This window comes from Coenobita brevimanus, chromosome 114 (assembly GCF_032717465.1).
Source record: "Coenobita brevimanus isolate Jiangsu-jjx chromosome 114, ASM3271746v2, whole genome shotgun sequence".
Taxonomy (NCBI): domain Eukaryota; kingdom Metazoa; phylum Arthropoda; class Malacostraca; order Decapoda; family Coenobitidae; genus Coenobita; species Coenobita brevimanus.
The window spans coordinates 22717915-22726834 of record NC_137067.1 but is presented as its reverse complement, the minus strand read 5'-3'; the positions used below and the strand labels follow the sequence as shown (position 1 = coordinate 22726834).

The window sequence follows — 8920 nt, the reverse complement described above, 5'->3', positions numbered from 1 at the left end:
AAGCAAAGTAAATGCTGACACAACATCAAGTAAATGCTGGTACACTACAATGCATAGGTGGAATTTTGAACTTTGACCCTACCCTATGACTATGACCTTTGACTGGGTATTCTCAGAATTGAACCTCTTCATCCTTGGCTTACTTTGAACCCTTCCACCAAATTTGGTCTACATTGGACAAAACCTTCAAACTGACCTCCCTTTGTGACCTTGAAAGGGACCTGCTCTTCTCAAATAGAATTAGCCAAGCCCTTGGTTGGCCTTAAGCCCTTCCACCAAGTTTGGTCCAGATTACATCAGAACTATTTTAATTCATATGTTCACACAAAAACACATAGGTCAGACTTTTTGACTTTGCCCTGTGACCTTGACCTTTTGAGTAATTGTTCTTTGAATCGACCCCCAGCGTTCTTGCCTTCCTCAGACCTTCCACATTTGGTCTAAATTGGATCAAAACTGTTGAAGTTGATTTTTTTTTTTTTCAAAGTTGGGGGACGATTCTTGTAACGCGAGAGGACAGTGAAGGTTACATTTTTTTAATCTCCAGTTCGATAACTGGTCACCAAGTTTATAATAATCATCTGGGAAGATGGTGAGAATACAGTGAAAATGCATCACTACTAAATATGTCATGAGACGAGGATGCTAATACTTTTGGACTCACAAAATGCCAACAGTGGACATGTGGTGATACATCTGTTGTAAATGTGCTGGTGTCAGGAGCCACTAACAGCATATTGTGGCAGCTTGTTCTATTCTCAGTGTTGGCTGTATTCTCGTTGGCTTTGGAAACTTCATATCAGTTCTTCTATTGCGATTTATTCTGCATATTTCGCCTCAGTATTCTTATGTGTTTATATTTCTGTTTGTGGTACCAACACTGTTTACATGAGTAACATGTACGATGATACAAAGGTGATGGACGCACAGTTTATCGGTGAGGAAGAAAGGTAACGATATTATTTATATAATAAACTAGGATCCAGCCAAGAGTCCTAAGCAAAGAAATAATTTGTGCAATCAAGAGGCAGTTGCCTTTCCGTCGGGCAGATGGTGTATTTTGCTTAAGTGATTTTAAGTACAGCACATATACTAAAACATAAAGGGGAAAACATCGTACGACGAGGATGGGATTCGAACCCACGCAGGGAGACCCTATTGGATTAGCAGTCCAACGCCTTAACCTCTCGGCCACCTCGTCTGAGAGAAAAATTGCATTCAGTTATCCGGCCGATCAGACTTCTGGACAAAGTTTGTTTTTCCCATGTCCTTGTTCACCCAGCAGTGCAACGGGAGATTTAAGTGTCAACTAATTCTTGCCGACCGTATTCTAGGAGAGGACTGAGACTTACCAGAAACTGAGACTCTAGTGCTGTAAGCGGGAGGCGGGCACCATCCACTCATTTGATGCACTGCTACCTTCTGGTAACCACATAGAGTAACAAGCCAAATTTCAAATGTTTTCTTGTAATCCTGGAAACAAGTTACTATGTCGGATGGTAACCATGTAATCAAATGACGGCAGGTGGTCAGGCGGGTTAAGACTAATGGGATTAGGGTCGGATGGGCTTACTCTGAGAGATAACTGGGGTTTCTTGTTTCCATAATGCCACCCAGAGGCCAGCGAGGCTAGTTGCCTTCGCCGTAAATGTCGGGGCTGAGTAGCCCAGCCCCGGGACCTTATGCTCCTGATGGGACAAAAGACTGCATGATTGAATAACCTAACCGACCTTCGTGTACGTGATATAGAGGATTATTTTTGATATATTTATAGCCGTAATTTGTATGTCTGTATCTGACCATTAAAGTGCCCAGCAGGGCCGAACTTTCTCCACGGAAGAAGAGTGATAGAATCCTTTCTTCCTCATGCTCGCTATGTACGAATCAGCAAGAGACGTTTCTTGTAATAGTAGCGTAGGTGAAAGTTTTTTTAAGTGGATGTCTTTATGTGTGTCAGACTGTACAGTATGTGTCACTGATATGAACCAATAGGGATTGAATTATGATGGTATATGAAAGGACATACTACCACCGCCCACTTCAAATGTCCATGTAGGCTGGATTCGAACCAGACTCAGAAACAGCAGATCGGGGAGTGAATGCGATTATCACAGAGCCACAGAGTAACATACTGATGTAAATAACAGCCGTAAAGTTGGCCAGATAGACGTTGAGACAAATGAATGGAAGGAGAGACAATCAGATGCAGTTAGACAAACACAGATACATACGATCAGAGACAAAACAAAAGAGAGAGAATGGAAAAAAAATGGAGGCTGCAGAAGGAGACATATCGATGCAGCTGATTGATCTGGATGTATGACTGAAAAGACAGTTTTATTTGAAAGTCAGATCGATGCGCCTGATTGATTGTTTGAGCCAGTGATTGAAGAGACTCATTTAGGATTGGTGTGCTGGGGTATGAGAGGCAGACACAGGCATGAGGAAAATCTAAGGGTTTATGACAGGGGTTGGCTGTATTTAATATCCATTTGTACGATGTATACTGCGAAGATATAGATACCCAAACTCTACCTTTGCTAATGCTAACCAAATACATAACAACCTAAGTGAACAAGATCATTACAGAATCAGGAACAGGAGGTATGTCTAAGGGGAGTTAGAAGAGGTGTTGGTAATTTTCTCCATCAGTTTGTTTAAGACCTACCACAGGGGCATGGGTGCCCAAATTTACCATTCATTATGCTGGCTAAGTACAAGTCAGACCGTTGAAGGAATTAGGAAGTATGCTGGTACTGTTCTGTATTCTGTATCAATCCGTGTTAGGTCCAGTGGTGGTGAGACTGACAGCCAAGGTTTACAATTCTTCATGCTGTCCAAGCACGAACCAGAACGACAGGAGAGATGATGGATACAGGAAAAATTCTCATGGCATTCTGTACTTGTCCGTATGCTGTCCACTGCAGGGAGAGTGATAGATGATGTTTGCTCTTCCTAATGCTGGCCATATACGAATTGGGAAATTATGAGCTTAGGAAGACTTCTGATTATTCTGTACTATTCTGTATTCAGTATCAGCCCATTATGAGGTCCACTGTATGGTCAGTGATAACTAGAATTAATAATATCTCATGCCGACCAAGTACGTTTGTATAAACACCAATGCATGTGGCAGTCGAAGTGTTCTATCAGCTGCGTGTAATCAATAAAGAAGGGATCTGTACTCCCGTTGTGCAGTACATTTTGCAACACAGGACCAAGAGCTGTGAACCACTGTTCTGTGTGTTGTATTTCAGCATCCATTTATCCTATTGTCTTGACGCCTTCGTTATTGTTGTATTTCATATTTACTAACTCTAGACAGCTCTAATCAACGCAGGAAAGATTTCACATATTGCAGGGGTTAATAAAGTCTGTAACTCGAGTTCTTCTAATTCTACCTTATCTGAAGGGGAGAAAAGCTTTCTGTGGTAGCAGTAATGTAACAAAAGTCGTCACAGGTTGAAAGGCAAAAAGTATTGTACAAATAATGTGGCATCATCCTGAATTTACTGTTGCTTAGAGTTCCCAGAGACAGTGACCCATCCATCCATCCATCCGTCTTCCACGTCTGTACTTCCCCTGAAAACATCTGGAGCGTTTGGACTCGCGACCAGATTACTTAGTACAGAGATTTAAGGCAAGGGTGACCAGTGATAAACCCCTGGGCAGCATTATGTGAGCAATAAACTGCATCTATCCCTTAGGCTTTAGTCCTAATGGGCAACATCCATTGAGAGAGGCTTAACCCACTGGATTACAGGGCGTTCATTTATTATTTATTTAGTTACCACCCAAACAGCCACATATGGAGAAATGTCGTCCGGGCCTGATTTAATTAAAGTTGGAGTCTCCATACTTTTGTTGACTGTACAGCTGGCCGCACTCCCGCGAGGGCCACAGCGTTGTCAACGCTGGCCAAGATATTTACTCTGAAACACTAGTAGAGAGATGTGTTCGAAGCATCCACAGCCAGTAAGAGAGAGTCGTACAGAGAGAGTTTGGGGGGGAGGAAGGGGGTTTGAGGAGAGTGGGGGGATACCTATGCACGAGAGGTGAGGGATGACGTCTGAAACAGATGAGTGTAAGGCTGGAAGCTATATATAATATAAATCTACAATACCTGGTAACAAATCATATATATTTTAATACCTTTATTGTAAAGTTATTACCGCTGTGAAAAGTGGCACAGTTAATGCTTGGAAACCATAAAGCATAATGCTATTGAATATAGCAAATGTGAATCCTTAATACTGCATGCGGTAATTGCTGACACCCCTAGCACACACCTCCGTATCCTCCTTATCAAGCGTTTCCTAACACCCGACAACATTGGCTCGCTTATCTCTCGCATGATAACAGGAGTGTCATATTCTAGAGACCGTACAGTACAGTAGCTTGTTTACAACTTATTACTATTTCTTTAGCACCTAATTGACTGTAATATATCCGAATGTGTTAACTTTCATACAGTACAATACATTGTTCAGGGCTAAGACACCGTACCCTTGAGTATTGTCTGTAGCGTATAGGATGAAACTTAAGTTTGTCATTTTTCTTTTTCTCTTCTCTTCTGTTTTTATTGTCATTTCCATGTCCCCTCGATCCCTGACTGCTTAAGGCGTCCGACTCCTATGTCTGCGATCATATCTGTGTGATACACGAAACACCAAAATAAATGCGAGCAACATTTATATCATTTAATACAATTACAACAAACTCTGAGATTATATGATTTTTTTTTTCCCCAGTGTCAGGAGTATCAATACTACCGACACATATTTATAACATCCATCATATTTTCATCATGCCACACAAACCAGTAGTTTCATAATTATAAGGATTCAATAAACCTAATAGAAAGGAATTTATACGAGTATATCTAAGTTGTAGGTTATGATACCACCATAGAAAACCCATTTATATGGATTTAATCTAACAGAGGAAGCACTATCAAAATGTCTCATGGCAACTGGTTTTCAAGTGTGTGCTGGACAACTACCAGTTCAGGTTTGCTGATGCTTATCTGTTCATTGATAAGTGAGGTTTGCTCTCTCTCTCTCTCTCTCTCTCTCTATCTATCTATCTATCTATCTATCTATCTATCTATCTATCTATATATATATATATATATATATATATATATATATATATATATATATATATATATATATATATATATTTAATCTGCTATCATGTGAAGGTCAATGGGAGCCCTGATAACTCCACGATGCGATGACGCAACGATGCGATTTTAAACTGCTTGTTAGGTAACGCTAGATATGGGCGATGTTGATATGTGCCAGTGGTGTCAGCAGCTGCCACATTCCGGATGAAGTTACATTTGTTACATGTGATTAATAAACAGCATTCTGATTCATTATTTTCAGGCAGTTTTTGTCTGTATTTTACAGCGTCCATTGCTTGGAAACGACAATAAAATAAAATACGATTAAAGTCTACAATTATGAATCTTGATCGGTTGTCTTTGTTTTGCAGTATAATATTTAAAGTTGATCTTTTTACTTTTCATGATGGCAAAAGTAACACCGAAAAAAAAAATTTCTTTTAATAAATATTACACTTTTCTGTCGCCTCAACAATCGTCATATCTCGCCTCTCGTGTACAGGCACCCACCTACCCACCTCAAACCCGCTCCCTCCCTCAGTCCTGTGAATGCTTCGATCAGAGCTCACTACTAATGATTCGCGGTTACTATCTCGGCCAGCGTTGACAACACTAAGGTGGCCCTCGCGGGAGTGCGGCCAACTGTACATGAGAAAAGGCTCACTCCACCTCCCTTAGGTGGAAATTATTGCTGGGGTGGTAGTGATGATGATGATGAGGATGGTAGAACAAGTACGTAATAAACATGGGTCATATTCTCCAGTACCTACTGTAGGAGAATCTTTAACACTTCGCCTTTGTCAACATGTTTTGCTTTTTACGTCTTGTTATTCATTTGCATAGTGTTTATATCTTATATACTCGATGTTGTTTGCGATAATGTCTTGAAATAAACAATTACACACAATATGGTGCAACCTCCCTTCTGTGGTGACGTCTTCTTACTGATCATGCTGCCATCAGATATTTTAATAAACTGTTGTATTCAGTTCTCAAAGTGAAACAAATTACTTACGGTTGTAAGCACATTTTGAAATTCGCCCTTGGTTTAAATAATAGTCTGGGGATGGGATGGGCAGGATTAAAAAAAAAAAAAAAAAAAAAGGCATTATCACCCTTAAGAAATAAAACACGGGAACACGACCACAAATCAGTTGAAAATATAGCAGAGTAAATCATGTAGAGAAGGGAAAACGACGAAAAAATGGCGTGCTTAACAGGATATAAAAACAGAAAGGATGATAACAAAGGAAGAACAACATACGAGTATACAGCTGGGTGTTAAAAGTGAAGAAAACAACGAAGAAAGGACATGTGGGGGACTTAAAGTGGAAAGAGAGGACAGGAAATCTGGCATAGTGAGGAGTCTGACTGATGTTATAATATGCAAAACCAAGAGAAAGGCTTACAGTACAAGATCTCTCCGTACACAAAGCGAGACGTGTCCATGATAATCCTGAATGATAAGAGCAAACACAGCTTAACTTCTGATCAGCTTACATACCGGTACCTTGCTTACTGGCTCTAGTCGGAGCTTCTAGTTTATCCCTTTGACTGCAAAGTAAGAAGGTTGCAATTTGTTCTTGGCTAACTTGAATGTTTTTTTTTTTTCTACGATAAACTTACAGCTGCCAAAAGCTAAAATTTTCGATATTCGTTGTAGCTATAAAATAAAAACTTTGTAGTTTACTCCAAGTTCAACAAGGTTGCTTTATTTAGCTGAAGAGAAACCAACTGCAGCTAAAAGGCTAAAGATGTGTAGTCGAACAGTTAGTGTGGTAATCGGATAGTCCTTATATATCATCGGCCTAAGAAGATTACATTTCAGTATCGTGTCACTTGTACCTGTTCCCTCGTATTTCTTGACCTGGTTCTCTGTGACTCCACCACACAATCAGGGTCATGTTACCTCACACCCTCAGGCGTGGTGAGGCTGGCAGGGCGGCACGGTGGTGGTTTGTGCAGCAGAGTGAAGGTCCAAGTACCCTTTCCGAGTTCCAGTAGTCCTACAGCACACCAACAGGGCTGATCCCTGCACCTCTCACCACAACAACTGACGAAGGATAGAAGTAACTGGAGGAGTAGGTTTGGTAATGTATAATCCGCAAAATAATACAGTAATCGAGAGCGTCTACCATAAGTGAAACTGACCTTGAGCAAAACTTTTCTATGCGGGATATTTCCAGGAGTGGCTTCATTTCTTTGTCTCTTACGATTTTCGAAAACGAGGTGCTCCACTGCCGTGAACTTTAATAACTATAGCAAGGCCTCGCATTAGGACCGTGCAGCTCACGTTTCACGTCCATACACTTCAGCATATTTAGCAAATCGCCTTATTAGGACCCTGACGCTCCTACGTCTATCTGGTGCTTTTGATCTCGTTCCATATGTGTTAGCAAGTCTGGTGAATCTGCTTAACGAAATAGTTTATGCCAAGATAATTTATTTTAACCTTTTCAGCAAGAAAGTATTATTGTTAATTGTTCTTGCAGGTATTAGATAATTTACGCAGCTTAGAAGAGAACCCTGGTAGTGAAGTGGTTCGTGAAGGATATATATAACCCCTTGTGTTCCGAAAGTCTCCTACGCTGCATAAAATTACCTAGTAGTGTAAAAAATATTAAAAATACTACAGGAGGTTGGTGGGCTTTGAGCGACGGAACAGAAAACAATATACAGTTATTGAAACAAGGCATACAGTACGGCATTTCAAAGTTCTTCGCGTTTTGTCTCGAAATGCAATGTTTAGCAAGAGTCTCGATACCTATTTTGTTGATAACACCTGAGAAAGGGTAGCCTCTTTTAACCTGACAGTGGACGAAATGGCACTACCCTATGTGTGTTGCGAGAGTAACTCAGGATGTGTGTGTGTGCGTGTGTGTGTGTGTGTGTGTGTGTGTGTGTGTGTGTGTGTGTGTGTGTGTGTGTGTGTGTGTGTGTGTGTGTGTGAGAGAGAGAGAGAGAGGAGAAGGAGAAGGAGAAGGAGAAGGAGGAAGAGGAAGAGGAAGAGGAAGAGGAGGAGGAGTTTCAAGACGTGTATACTGAGTGAATGGACAGGGTCATTCACAAATTTCACCAAAGGAACCATGTTTAATTTGTATGATCCTCCACCAGACAGTTTTGTTCTTCTTGGGAAGGATCCGTAGCAGTGACGGGTTCAAAACTTTGTGCTCAACCTTAGTACAAAGATGAGGTGGAAATATTGCCACATAATCTATTACCCGTCCACCACCACCATACCAACACCCATAAACGTACAAAAATAATGGCACTGAGTTCAGCCAACCAATCAACTGTTTACTGTTCTACTCCTCTCTCCCTCCCACCCTCGCTGTCTCACTCTCTTTTCCTTCCTCCTACCTTTCTCCCTCCCTCCCCTTCAGTATCTCATTCTCTTTTTCTTCCTCCTACCCTCCTCCCTCCCTCTCTGCCAGACATGCATAAATATCGGCACTCCATCATACCCCCCCCACTCTGGTACGGTTCAATTTTATGCATTCATCCATCACCAAGAGCCTACCCGACCCGTGGAAGTCATGCCGATCCCTATTCACCGACGGACTCTCGCCTGAATCTTTAGTTGGCCTGGCGTGCTCGTCTCGAGCTATATTCATATTTATTCCTTGTGTATTAAATTCCACGTTAGGAGAATGGTGCATATCTATTGCTTTTTTTATTGTCAGTATGGAGCATTATTGTCCAGCCAGAACAGTTTTCATCAGTCTATCTTTTCCACTGACTTTTAACCTCCTCTTGTAAATGCAATGTGTCCTGGCATCTCGATATGAATGT

The 8920-nt window shown here is 41.1% G+C and overlaps 1 non-coding gene across 1 annotated transcript; it reads right to left on the bottom strand.

The window, feature by feature from the left end:
• Window positions 1-1119: 1119 nt before the first annotated feature.
• On the bottom strand, window positions 1120-1201 carry TRNAS-GCU (transfer RNA serine (anticodon GCU)). Its single transcript has one exon. It is a non-coding gene; the product is annotated as a tRNA-Ser (tRNA).
• Window positions 1202-8920: the final 7719 nt, after the last annotated feature.